General features: G+C 40.7%; 1 protein-coding gene across 3 annotated transcripts in view; it reads right to left on the reverse strand.

The window, feature by feature from the left end:
* Positions 1-14,951, reverse strand: part of tmem121ab (transmembrane protein 121Ab) — a 77,944-nt gene that overhangs the window by 10,680 nt on the left and 52,313 nt on the right. Inside the window, exon 2 of one of the 3 annotated variants that reach the window (XM_058379474.1) lies at positions 6,903-7,002. The exons of the other annotated variants lie outside the window; for them this stretch is intronic. The gene's annotated coding sequence lies outside the window, so the exon portion shown is untranslated. The remainder of the gene's footprint in view (positions 1-6,902; positions 7,003-14,951) is intronic. 3 annotated transcript variants of the gene reach the window in all.

Here is a 14,951-nt window from a genome sequence, read left to right on the forward strand (position 1 = left end):
TGTATCACATAAAATCCCAATAAAATACATTTAGGTTTGTGGTTGTAACATGACAAAATGTGGAAAAGCTCAAGGGGTATGAGGGGTATTTTTGCAAGGCACTGTACTCCTTGAATTAGTTACACTGAAATATAGGAGTTTTAACACTGTTACTACAGATTAATATCAGCAGGTAACAATCTGCCCAGAAAAAAATCCCCATCTCACTTCAGTTCATGTGCCCCATTGCCATCTCACCCTCAGCAAGCAGAATGTCAACAGCTTCTTGCCTGAAGAGTGAATACAAGGTGAGAAAGGCTCCAGGATAAAACTTTGCCTCAGCATCCACCCTAAAGCACTGCTGTGAGCAACTGGCATCAGTCCTTCCAGATATTTTAACAAATCCTTGGACCTTTGTTTTGTTTTGCGCCCGCTGAAAAATCCTAATCTTTTTACCAATACCCAGAAAAAAACAAATATTCCAACACCACTACTACTATAGAGTTCCTGGCCAGCACTATATCCAGAGATGTCTGCAAGGGTTGCACAAAGATGAAACTACTTTCCTGAGTTTACAAGCTTGTATACTCACTGTGGTCTTATACAGGTCATTGTGTATGGATGTTTTCATAGTTAATAGTTCTTTAGTTCATGCAGCAAATATGAATTGATTGGGCTTCACCAAAATTTGTGCATAACAAAAACACACTTGATGGCATAACCCACATAATCCGTATATTGAAGAACTCTCTAATGGTAATTTATATGATACCATATCATGGTAATTTATATGATATAACGTTGGCCAATCATGGCTTGCATTAGTTTGTCTTTTTACTCACAATCAGGTGCATGAGTGGGATACCAATTACATGATTTTCATGAACACCACATGTCTCACATAAATTTTATTACAAATGATTTATGAATACATCACATGTACCCAGCGTGATAAATGAGGCCCTCAGTCCATTTGCTCAGCAATTACGTCATATAGTTCTTGGAAGCTAGCCAACCATCATGTCTATATGAAGCATGCTGAGTCCTTGCCTTGGGAAGGAAACCTCTATGTGATTACAGCAGAGGATTTTCTTTCTGTAGCAGCTGAAGAAATTCACTCAAAGGCTCTGACTATCTACACTGGTTCTATGCTGTGATCACTGAATCCGTCCACACGCCATCAACAACTGCATGGCCTGCCACCTTTTCAGGACAGCAGACATGGTTATTGAAGTAGTTATTGAATGTAATCATTTATCTCTTCAGGACATCTATGGCAACAGGCACAGGAAGCATGCTGGCAAGATTATAGCTGACCCCTTTCAACCCAGACTTCATCTCTTAAACATGCTTCCCTCCAGAAGAAGTCTCAGAGTCATCACAGCTGGAAAAAGTAGGCATACTTTTTGCCCCCCCCCCCTTCCAGTAATGTGGCCCTCATTAACCTCAAACCCAGTGCTCCTTTTCACATTCTGAATAAAAGTATCATCCCTACTATAATGAACAGATTACTGTAACTTCATTATACTATACATCTGGCACATGTGTCTATATTCTACTGTATATATTGGTACTACATTCACTAAACCAAATTTTATCTTCATAGCGCTTTTAACAAATGTCAAGAAGCAGCTTTACAATATAAATTCAGGAGAGAAATGATAAATTTATCCCTAATGATCAAGCAGGAGGCAATGGTGCCAAGGAGATGATATTTAAAAAGAAACTTTGAGAGGGACCACACTCAGAAGGGAACCCATTCCTTTTGGCCAACACCATGGTTTCTAAGTGCAACCATCCACAGCAATCCCATATATCCCTAACACATTGAATTCTACAATAAAATATATTTTAAAAATTCAGGGTTATTATAGGAGTAACTGAATTAAAAAATCTCAAGGCTAGTCAAGGCTAAAAAAAAGTCAAAGCTCTTAACCACTGGCACGAATAAATGAATGCTGCTAATGTTAATCACTCAATCTGCTAATGTATCAAATCTTGCTTCAGATGAGACCTATTTTACATTCAAACAGTGAACTGCTGCTTGTCTGACAGTCAAGGTCGTCCCACTTTTTTTAAAAAAAAATAATAAGCTAAATAACAATAAGCCGAACTAAGAGTTTTCAACTAACAAAGCCTGGACACAAAATACATAGCTACTTCCAGTCTGCAATCTACAGACCCCCCAATCCACATCCATATGACTTACATCCTCTGTTCCTCTCGAGGGAGATGGAAATAAAAAACAGTCACATGGTAATAGGATTAACTAGTTGAGATGTACAATGTGCATACCGGAGAAGTTCTCGTTTGTAACCAGTCATCTTATTAGCGCTGTGTGGAGGAAGCAGATGGAAGGCTTAAATCTCATTTCTATGCTTGTCAACTCACTCATGTCAGGGCATGTTCAGAAACAAATTAATGAAACATGGGCTAATAAGGAGTCGTGCATGAGTGGAGTGACAGAAGACCCCTCGCAATTGCAGAGGAACATTCCCAAAAGCTATTGAGCCAATGAGTTGTCATTAGCTTACAAAATCAGACTATTGTAACACAATGGAAATTTGACAGCATGTCAGCTATTAACAGAAAAGGCATTAAAAGAAAGTAGAATATAAAATGGTTTTTGTATGAAAACTATATAGGCAAATTGGGATGTGGCAATAATCTCCCACTGAGACTTAGATAAATAAAATGTCTTGTTAGAACGTATTCTGTTCATTTTAATGTTTGGAATGTTTCTTAAAATTTGACATATCGATAAAAACATAACATACACTACATCGCTATACTGTTCTATGGGATTTTCCTTCATGTATATTTTTTTGTTCTGCTCTTTGATATATTTTTTACACTTACCCCAAAGGGCATAGATTTTAGAGGGCTTCTTTGATACTTTCATGTATATATATATATATATATATATATATATATATATATATATATATATATATATATATATATCTTTGTGTCACAGTACTTTTCTTTTCTTTTCTTTTCTTTGTGTCACTGTTATTTACATTAAAATCTTTCATATTTCACATAACACCTTTCCAGCCGACATTCTGAGAATAATTCATACTTTTCCTTGTCGGCTATTGTTTCTGTTCCTGCTCTGGACATTCAAAGCTGCTTTTGAACTCAACTCTTGGCATCTGAATTCTTCCAGTGTGAGCTTTCAACACTTTTTCAAACAAGTAGAGTCCTGGAGAGAACCTGGATCCAAACCCCACATCAACATCCTGCGAGAAACGTCAGCTTTAAAAGAGAAAATGGTCCCTTTGCGTTCCGCCTTGTGAAATGTGACAAAGCCTTCTTCCAGTGTAAGTAAATGATCGTATTATATACAAGTTCTTCCAATAGAGACTCCTGTCATTTCCACCTGATGTTTTCTTGTTAGGGTTAACCCATATAGCTGGCTTGTTATCCACCTATCTATCTACTTACCTGTTTATCTAGCTATTTGGCATGCTAACAGAATATTTCTCACAAGATGACCGTTGAAAGTGTTGTTAAATTAACTATTTAACTATTAACTAACTATTAGAAGACCCACTTTTTAACAAACAAACAAACAAAACAAAAACTGCTGGATACATTCTGCTGTTCATCATCTGTGTAGATAAACAAAATCCCAAAGTCCCTCAGTACAAGAAGTCCCCACTTTGCTGTAATCTATTTTGCTAAATGAAGCCTTGAATAGTGATTCACTTCATCTGGCAAGGATTAATTGACTGATTAGCCGATTGCTTTGGCTCATTTGCACAGCAACAATGTCCCTCACATATGCAGCATCTTAATTTGACTCTTATTAATTAATTCCGGTACGAACTCATTTCCAGATGGAAGCATATTAGCGTCTATGGTGGCTGATTGTTAATATAAGCCCTTTAAACTGTTCTTTGGTGGCAGAATTATACCCCCTGTCAAAATATACGCCTCTCAGGGCTGGAATTTAAAGTGGTATCAACTTGGACAATGATGGATAAATGGTAATCTACAGCTCTGAACTGGTTGGGGTTGTCTTAGTCGGCGGGAATGAGGGACTGCACCATTTTTTAACATATCAGTGAATCTAAAGTGGAGGAAAATGTGGTCTACCTTGCTCTGATGCTCAGCTGGGGGCCATCGCTGCAGTCACGTATTAGTTCTGAGTATGTTGTGACTTCAAGCGTTAGACAGCCAAGCTCTTATAGAAGAGGTGTCAGATAGATGAATCGTTTTTAAATAAAAATCACATTTGATTTTACACATTAGAAAAGAGGAGTAATGAAGAAGAGTATAACATTTGTAGGAACAAAATAACGAACCTCTTGTAGTCCTTCAACCAGCATTTCTGTTAGTGCTTGTGACAGCAGCACATCTAAACAAACTCGATAATAAATTCACTAGAAACTGACCCAGTAATTTTTTAAACAAGCAAGACTTTACAATATAATGACATTCAGCTCAGGCAAATAGTGATACATTTAAGTTAAACTTAATATTGTAGCAGTTGAGGCAGTTTTCTTGCAATACTTGTTATGCAAAAGTGACCATGATATGATAATATTATAACCTACTGAAGTGGTCAGCTAGATTTTACTGTATAATTCAAAGTAGTTAAGTAATTCATTCACCTCATGTATCTGCTTTTTCTGGGTCAGGAATGTGGCATTTCAGCTATGTATCTCATTCATGTAACTCATTCATGCATTACCACTCTAAAGTGTATTTTCAAATTGTCTTTTGCATTTGATGGTATATTGTAGTGCAAAGTACAGCAAAGGGCGGAAAAGGCTTCTGTCCTTCAAGTCCGCATTTTCTAGCCTTACGAAATACTATTTTTTTTAGACTTAAAGGAAAAACAAACTGAAGACCACCTTTCCTGAGAACGATCTACAAGAAAAGTCAGGCAACATTAGAGATCTGATCTGAATATGATAGAAATAAGCTGAAATATTAACATAACTTTTTAATTTAAGCTGTGCAACTCTAAATACAGCCATAATAAAAGTTTTAAGAGAAATAACATTCTAAAAGCTGACATATGATCAGGGTCATTCAGGGTCTCTAACCAAACCTGGAACTGATTTCAGTACAGGTGCTGACATAATAAAATGCATGATTCACTCTTCATGTTAAGTATTTTAATGTTAAGGAAATGTAACATATAGCATCTAACCTGAACACAGCTACATGCCAAGTCTAGCTAACATTACTTAGCAAACCATGTGGCAAGATAAAATAACGAGAAAAAGTTCTTCCATTTTCTCACATGAAGTGACTGCAGCATTACAGCAAAGAGCTGTCTGTTTCGCTAGTATCGACTTCATTACCTGAAAAATGGCCTCCATATGTGACTCTGGCATGGGTCCATGTCTGTTAGTGCGCCAGGTGCTCTCTCTGTCCCTTTATATTTGGAAGAGCAATTAACATCTCGCCCCACTGACTCTCTTAATTGAGTCATTCTTGAATACACGCTGATTCTGAGGTGATTATATGGGCACAGTTAGCATTTAACAGATGAATGGAAGCATACTGACTTTCACTGACCTGAAGGTCCCATTGGGTTTAGTTTTATATATTTCCCAAAGTTTTACTGACTTTACCTATATAATATTTAAAAATCATGTATTAAGTTAAAAGACAGACATCTATGGATGCTATCATGACTGACGGTGTGTGACAAACTACTATTTCTTAGACCAGGGGCCATCAAACACTCCTGACCTGGGTCTAAATACTGTTGGGCCAGCACTGACACTGACTCCATCGGGTAGGCTCATATTCATGCACTCATTTTAATAGATTATTGTTTCCATAGCAACAACTTGCACAGTGATTTGAATAGAAGACACTTATAGGAATGGATTTTAAAAATGTGCAAGGAGATTTTTTTTAGAATTTATGGGAGAAGTCTCATGTGTTGGAGCGTTGTGAGTTTTTGGTAACCTGGCAAATGTAAAGGTAGAGACTCAAAAGAGGATGCAAATGTAGGTAACTGTGGTGATTATTAAACAATCAATTCCAAAATATTAGACGAGATCGGCGTGGTAAACAGGCAAAGATCAGGAGATCAACAACCAGAAAAGCCTGGACAGGGCACAGAACAAAAACCAGCAACTGTGAACATGAACAAAGGCTTAGTAATTGATAGAACATGCAGTAACTGAGTAAATACTTCGCCCCAAACACTAGACACGAGAACGTTTAAACACACACACTGAAAACAGGGGCGACTAACCGGGACACATTACAACTATAACCAGTGACAAAACAGGGGTGGAGGCAGCCCACATGTCAACATAAAACAAAACAAACATATGAACACAAGAAACAATACGGAAATGACCCGTGTAGCACTGCTGTGTGCTGTGCGACTCGGCTCTCAGTGCTTGGGTGAGATTCTTGACAATTAACATTTTTATGTTTTATTAACCTCAAGACAGAAGGAACAGAAACTTATTCCATGGATGTTCTGCAGTATTAAACATAACTACAAAAAAAAATCCTGCATCATTAAATTGCTGTGTTATAAAGAGTACAGAGCAATTCTGAATTTGATGTCATCAGCAAATAATCAACTTGGGGCGATAACGAAAACTTCGCTTCACGTTGAGTCGCATCACAGCTCCCTGATGTTAATTATTTTCCTCTAACAGCATGCCTCATCGAGTTTTATTTATTATTTAAGTGTTTAATGAATAATAGGTAGAAAATCCAAACCTGTTCCTTCCTTCCTTCCTTTAATAAGTATTACTTAAATATATTATCCATGATATGCATCATATGCATCTATGCATTTTCAGAGAATAAACAACAACAAATTATAATAATGCCATAAATAATTCCTAAATAAAGCCTTAAATGATGATTCACTTTAGCTGACACAGATGAACTGAGTGATAAGGTAAAGAGTTTCATTTCTACATTTTACATACTGTTATTGAGGTGTCTTGTCCCAATTGTCCTAATCTCCTATTCCTGTCCTGTTCATCATCACTCATGGCTGCTTGCTGCATCTGTCCTTGTCTTCTATTCCTGGAAAATAACAACTGAGATAAAGATAAGAGATTGAGAGTAATTTTAAATACATTTTACAATTGTGTTGCTATCGTGGGAGATGGCCTGACTCAATGGGCCAGAACATTGCCAGTGAACACAACATGAGGATCTTTTATTATATATATATATATATTCAAAATATTATGTTTCTAGAGACTTGCTGTTTATTTTGTTGTTAAGGTCTGAGCTCTTTATGTTGTTGTCACTTGTAAATTCGCACTAACGAGTAGATACCCTGTCCTGCTGCTATGTTGTTACCCTTTTACAGCCTTGTCTCACTCTCCTCATGTGATGACCCATCTACCAGTATCTCCTCCATGCTCCTCAAACTGTGCTGGGAAACACTCCATACCTCCTTGTGATGGCACGTATGGATGTCTAATCCTGAAGGAGCTGGACTACCTGTGCTAATTGGGTTGCAGGTACTGCTTCAGGCCATAAGTAATGACAAGGAGCCTAACAAAACACAAAACTGGAGATAAATCAGGATGAGAGAATTATTATCTGTGGCCACCTACAAAACCATTTCCTTTTTTGGGGGTTGTCTTGCTGTTGCCTCTCCAGTGCACCTGTTGATTCACTCTCACTTATTCCACCTAACTGGACAGACAGATATCCCTGAGGTTTAATTGACTTAGTCTTATACTGCGATAATGACTTTTTTTGAGCAGTGTCTATACGAGTATGTTGATGCACTATATACAGTGGAACCTCGGCATTGGAATGCCCTCCCTTACAAATTTTCACCATAAGAATTGAAATTTTACAAGAAATTTGCATCTGCATAAAAAGCATTTTCAGCATATGAACGAACGAAACTGAACGCCAGCTACGTTGTGCGTACGTCCGGGAGCCGTTCAAAACATGTTTGTGTCAGTGGGAAGGCAATCAAAACCAACGGCAGCGAATAATCGGCGAAAGCTGTTTCAAAATAGTCAACCCACGATACCAACATTGTCTTCGGCATCCGTTCAAAAGCTACGTGGTTTCTTATCTGTATTTTTGTTGACAGATTGCCGGCATGGTTGGTCTGTTCTATTTTTAGCCCAAGCTTGGTGGCACAACTTTCAGTAAGGACCCTTGGAAATTGGTAATATTGGTAATATTTTTGGGTGGCTGGAATGGATTATCTGCCCATATAATCCCATATATTTCTTATAGAAAAATTCGTATCGCATTACAAATTTTCACCTTAAGAACTCGCCTCCAGAACGAATTAAATTCGTATACCGAGGTTCCACTGTAGATCAGTTTCTTGAACTATTCCATGTGCAATAACGATGGATTTTCGAGTAATTCAAGAACTCGACACCTCTTATGCAAACACTGCATCCTGGTGTCATATTTCATTACTTCACTGGAATGAAATAGCATGTTTTGAGTTTCCTCATGCCACAATGACATCATTTGCATTTATTTATTTGACAGACACTTTAATCCAAAGTGACTTACAAGCACAGCCGGATTTAATTCAAACAGGGTGTTGTTTATTAAAGGAAAAAACAAACCAAAAAAACCCCCAACTAGTGTCAGATTACTAATATTGGAATCTCCTGAGAGTCTGAGGACCTGGACCCATGTCCCTCCTTTCAGTGTCATATATAAATAACTGACTCTCAGCTAAATCTTGTTTTCTTTCATTGCTTCTCTTTTAGTTTTGCAAAAGCGATTCTCCCTGGAGCTCTAAAAAGTCATTTCAAATGCGTATTAATGTGAGGCCTGTAGGAAAAAAAAGGTCCTGAAATTGCCTCTAGACCCCTTCATTTATTCCACTGTGTTATAATTCAATGCACGCTCTCATTCAGTCCTTTCAAGGGGCCACAGTCTGACCATGAAATTAAATTACAAAAACAGCCTCATTGTTGTGCTGCTATTTCAAGTGTTTAGTTGAGGCTCATGGTGAAAAGACCTTCTGCTCCTGACAGTGACCCACTGTCATTTGGGAAGCCAAAAGATAATTTGCTTCCACAGGAAGTGGGCTGGCGTTTGCAGCAGAATGTGTAATTGGGTCATTAGTATGGACTGAACAGAATGCTGGGATGTGTTCAGTAGTGTGCAGGCTGTTTTTCGTGGCACGTTGCTCAGGTGTGAATGTTTTTCTCCAAAGACCCTGCAGCCATTGGAGTGTAAATAAAGTATAGATTACAACAAGGACTAGTCATTGCATGGCGATGTTGGAAGATTGATCTAAAGTTGTTATATTTCATCTAAACACATTTTTTTTTAATTTATAGACTGGTGTCTGAATTAGATTCATGTGTAATTTATATTCAATATTTTCCATCCCTGTGGGAGCTTGCTTATTAGAGGTAATGTATCTCTTTTACCAGGACACTATGATGCACCTCTTAGTGTGCAGCAGCAATCCAATACATTAATTCAACACATTAATTCAATTACAGTATGCCTATTAATAGAGCATAAACTTTCAGAAAAAAAATTCTTTAACTGAGACTGAAAGACACAGAGGACACGCCTTTTACTGAGACTGACAGATACAGAGGACACGCCTTTTACTGAGACTGACAGACACAGAGGACACGCCTTTTACTGAGACTGACAGATACAGAGGACACGCCTTTTACTGAGACTGACAGATACAGAGGACACGCCTTTTACTGAGACTGACAGATACAGAGGACACGCCTTTTACTGAGACTGACAGATACAGAGGACACGCCTTTTACTGAGACTGACAGATACAGAGGACACGCCTTTTACTGAGACTGACAGACACAGAGGACACGCCTTTTACTGAGACTGACAGATACAGAGGACACGCCTTTTACTGAGACTGACAGACACAGAGGACACGCCTTTTACTGAGACCGACAGACACAGAGGACACGCCTTTTACTGAGACCGACAGACACAGAGGACACGCCTTTTACTGAGACTGACAGACACAGAGGACACGCCTTTTACTGAGACTAACAGATACAGAGGACATGCCTTTTACTGAGACCGACAGACACAGAGGACACGCCTTTTACTGAGACTGACAGACACAGAGGACACCCTTTTACTGAGACTGACAGACACAGAGGACACCCTTTTACTGAGACTGACAGACACAGAGGACACGCCTTTTACTGAGACTGACAGACACAGAGGACACGCCTTTTATTGAGACTGACAGACACAGAGGACACACCCTTTTACTGAGACTGACAGACACAGAGGACACACCCTTTTACTGAGACTGACAGACACAGAGGACACACCTTTTACTGAGACTGACAGACACAGAGGACACACCCTTTTACTGAGACTGACAGACACAGAGGACACACCTTTCACTGAGACTGACAGACACAGGGGACACACCCTTTTACTGAGACTGACAGACACAGTGTCAAACAATGACTTTAATTATGACTGTCAGGCACAGAAACCGCGTCTTCTTTACTGCAGTTGACAGGCACAGAGGACACGCCTCTATCTATACTTCCATTTTAATTGTTCTGCCTGACAAATCTTTGAAAAAACCTTCACCCCCAGAAAATGCATTTTTTATCGGGCAAAACTGTGCGAAACACATTCTTTATGAATAAAACCGAATAGGAGATCAAAACGAACATGCATGAATAAGTTGTCTTCGGAGGGGAGGGGAATGGGAGAGAGCGTGCACGCCTGTCAATCAACACCACAGTGAGAAGTAAGCAGGTCACACCGAGTCACATACAGAGGAGTTTTGCCTCGGCTAGTCACACAGGGATGCCACAGACAGAAAAACAATTCAACCGCCTGCCTCGGAATTAATAGTGATCCATAGCATGTCAAACATTTACTGACACCGAAACTGAAAAAGCTAAGTTATACATATTTACTTGGCTGGAAGGGAAGAGCTGGAAAAATCCATAGCACAGTCTTTCTTCAGATAAACAAACTGTCATAGGCAGTGTCAAGGTCTTGCTCGGATTACCTGTCAACCTGTAAGAAAAATATTCCAGATGATCGTTTGACATTTTGCTCGCATGTAGTTGCTCTTCAAGAATTAGCTTGCAGGGTGTAAACGTAAGGTTTGAATTATTTAGCACAGTGCAAGAGTCTGAGGTTTTTTAAATATATATATATATATAATTTTTTTTTACTTTGAATTCAGACTGAGATTCAGTGTGAAGTATATTTAAAATTACAAAGACCTGATGGTGCATACTGTGAAGATTAAATTTCATAGCTAATCTTCTTCCAGAAGTGTCTTCCTCTGTCATAATAATGTCCAAGATGTTAATTATGTTCTTTATAAATGAACTTTATAAATGACTTTGAGAATCGAGAAATTCTGGCTTTAGAAGATGACCAGGGGAAAGTACAGTATAGCATTAAAGATTAGACACAGCTTTGATAACAACAATGATTCATTGTACTTCAGTAAAAAAAATCAATATATAGTCACATTTAAAGCTGTGGAACATCCACAAAAAATAAGATCTCGCTATCACATACATTATCACAGCTATAAACACTCGTTTTCCTTGCCAGCCTTTCTTTTTTCTTTTTAAGTTAATTATGAAAAAAAAAACAAAACCCATACATAACCAGAGAAAACAATCAAACCTTCTCACCAATCAGATTTGAGAATTATTATTAGAATTCAAAATATTATTAGTTTATTTCATCAGTCTTATTCTTATTGCCATTTTTTAATTCATTTTATTTTTAATGTTCCCCCTGTAGTTCAGGGGTTTCCTCTGGGTACTCTGGTTTCCTTCCCAGTCTGATGACATGCACTGTAGGCTGGCTGGCATCTCTAAATCGTCCTTAGTGTGTGAATGAGTGTGTATCCCCTGCCTTGTGGCCAGAGTCCCTGGGATAAACTTATTGAGACTGACAGACACAGAGGACACGCCTTTTTACTGAGACTGACAGGCACAGAGGACACGCCTTTTTACTGAGACTGACAGGCACAGAGGACACGCCTTTTTACTGAGACTGACAGACACAGAGGACACACCTTTTACTGAGCCTGACAGACACAGAGGACACGCCTTTTTACTGAGCTTGACAAACACAGAGGACACGCCTTTTTACTGAGACTGACAGACACAGAGGACACGCCTTTTTACTGAGACTGACAAACACAGAGGACACGCCTTTTTACTGAGACTGACAGGCACAGAGGACACGCCTTTTTACTGAGACTGACAGGCACAGAGGACACGCCTTTTTACTGAGCCTGACAGGCACAGAGGACACGCCTTTTTACTGAGCCTGACAGACACAGAGGACACGCCTTTTTACTGAGCCTGACAGACACAGAGGACACGCCTTTTTACTGAGACTGACAGACGCAGAGGACACGCCTTTTACTGAGACTGACAGACACAGAGGACACGCCTTTTTACTGAGACTGAGACACAGAGGACACGCCTTTTTACTGAGTCTGACAGACACAGAGGACACGCCTTTTTACTGAGCCTGACAGACACAGAAGACACGCCTTTTTACTGAGCCTGACAGACACAGAAGACACGCCTTTTACTGAGAATGACATACACAGAGGACACGCCTTTTTACTGAGACTGACAGACACAGAGGACACACCTTTTACTGAGCCTGACAGACACAGAGGACACGCCTTTTTACTGAGCTTGACAAACACAGAGGACACGCCTTTTTACTGAGACTGACAGACACAGAGGACACGCCTTTTTACTGAGACTGACAAACACAGAGGACACGCCTTTTACTGAGACTGACAGACACAGAGGACACGCCTTTTACTGAGACTGACAGACACAGAGGACACGCCTTTTACTGAGACTGACAGACACAGAGGACACGCCTGTTACTGAGCCTGACAGACACAGAGGACACGCCTTTTTACTGAGCCTGACAGACACAGAGGACACGCCTTTTTACTGAGCCTGACAGACACAGAGGACACGCCTTTTTACTGAGCCTGACAGACACAGAGGACACGCCTTTTTACTGAGACTGACAGACACAGAGGACACACCTTTTTACTGAGCCTGACAGACACAGAGGACACGCCTTTTTACTGAGACTGACAAACACAGAGGACACGCCTTTTTACTGAGCCTGACAGACACAGAGGACACGCCTTTTTACTGAGCCTGACAAACACAGAGGACACCCGTTTTACTGAGCCTGACAGACACAGAGGACACGCCTTTTTACTGAGCCTGACAGACACAGAGGACACACCTTTTTACTGAGCCTGACAGACACAGAGGACACGCCTTTTTACTGAGCCTGACAGACACAGAGGACACGCCTTTTTACTGAGCCTGACAAACACAGAGGACACGCCTTTTTACTGAGCCTGACAAACACAGAGGACACGCCTTTTTACTGAGACTGACAGACACAGAGGACACGCCTGTTACTGAGCCTGACAGACACAGAGGACACGCCTTTTTACTGAGACTGACAGGCACAGAGGACACGCCTTTTTACTGAGACTGACAGACGCAGAGGACACGCCTTTTACTGAGACTGACAGACACAGAGGACACGCCTTTTTACTGAGCCTGACAGACACAGAGGACACGCCTTTTTACTGAGCCTGACAGACACAGAGGACACGCCTTTTTACTGAGACTGACAGACGCAGAGGACACGCCTTTTACTGAGACTGACAGACACAGAGGACACGCCTTTTTACTGAGACTGAGACACAGAGGACACGCCTTTTTACTGAGTCTGACAGACACAGAGGACACGCCTTTTTACTGAGCCTGACAGACACAGAAGACACGCCTTTTTACTGAGCCTGACAGACACAGAAGACACGCCTTTTACTGAGAATGACATACACAGAGGACACGCCTTTTTACTGAGACTGACAGACACAGAGGACACACCTTTTACTGAGCCTGACAGACACAGAGGACACGCCTTTTTACTGAGCTTGACAAACACAGAGGACACGCCTTTTTACTGAGACTGACAGACACAGAGGACACGCCTTTTTACTGAGACTGACAAACACAGAGGACACGCCTTTTACTGAGACTGACAGACACAGAGGACACGCCTTTTACTGAGACTGACAGACACAGAGGACACGCCTTTTACTGAGACTGACAGACACAGAGGACACGCCTGTTACTGAGCCTGACAGACACAGAGGACACGCCTTTTTACTGAGCCTGACAGACACAGAGGACACGCCTTTTTACTGAGCCTGACAGACACAGAGGACACGCCTTTTTACTGAGCCTGACAGACACAGAGGACACGCCTTTTTACTGAGCCTGACAGACACAGAGGACACGCCTTTTTACTGAGCCTGACAGACACAGAGGACACGCCTTTTTACTGAGCCTGACAAACACAGAGGACACGCCTTTTTACTGAGCCTGACAAACACAGAGGACACGCCTTTTTACTGAGCCTGACAAACACAGAGGACACGCCTTTTTACTGAGCCTGACAAACACAGAGGACACCCGTTTTACTGAGACTGACAGACACAGAGGACACGCCTTTTACTGAGACTGACAGACACAGAGGACACGCCTGTTACTGAGCCTGACAGACACAGAGGACACGCCTTTTACTGAGACTGACAGACACAGAGGACACGCCTGTTACTGAGCCTGACAGACACAGAGGACACGCCTTTTTACTGAGCCTGACAGACACAGAGGACACACCTTTTTACTGAGCCTGACAGACACAGAGGACACGCCTTTTTACTGAGCCTGACAAACACAGAGGACACGCCTTTTTACTGAGCCTGACAGACACAGAGGACACGCCTTTTTACTGAGACTGACAGACACAGAGGACACGCCTGTTACTGAGCCTGACAGACACAGAGGACACGCCTTTTTACTGAGCCTGACAGACACAGAGGACACGCCTTTTTACTGAGCCTGACAAACACAGAGGACACGCCTTTTTACTGAGCCTGACAGACACAGAGGACACACCTTTTTACTGAGCCTGACAGA

Source organism: Hemibagrus wyckioides, linkage group LG25 (assembly GCF_019097595.1).
Source record: "Hemibagrus wyckioides isolate EC202008001 linkage group LG25, SWU_Hwy_1.0, whole genome shotgun sequence".
Classification (NCBI taxonomy): Eukaryota; Metazoa; Chordata; class Actinopteri; order Siluriformes; family Bagridae; genus Hemibagrus; species Hemibagrus wyckioides.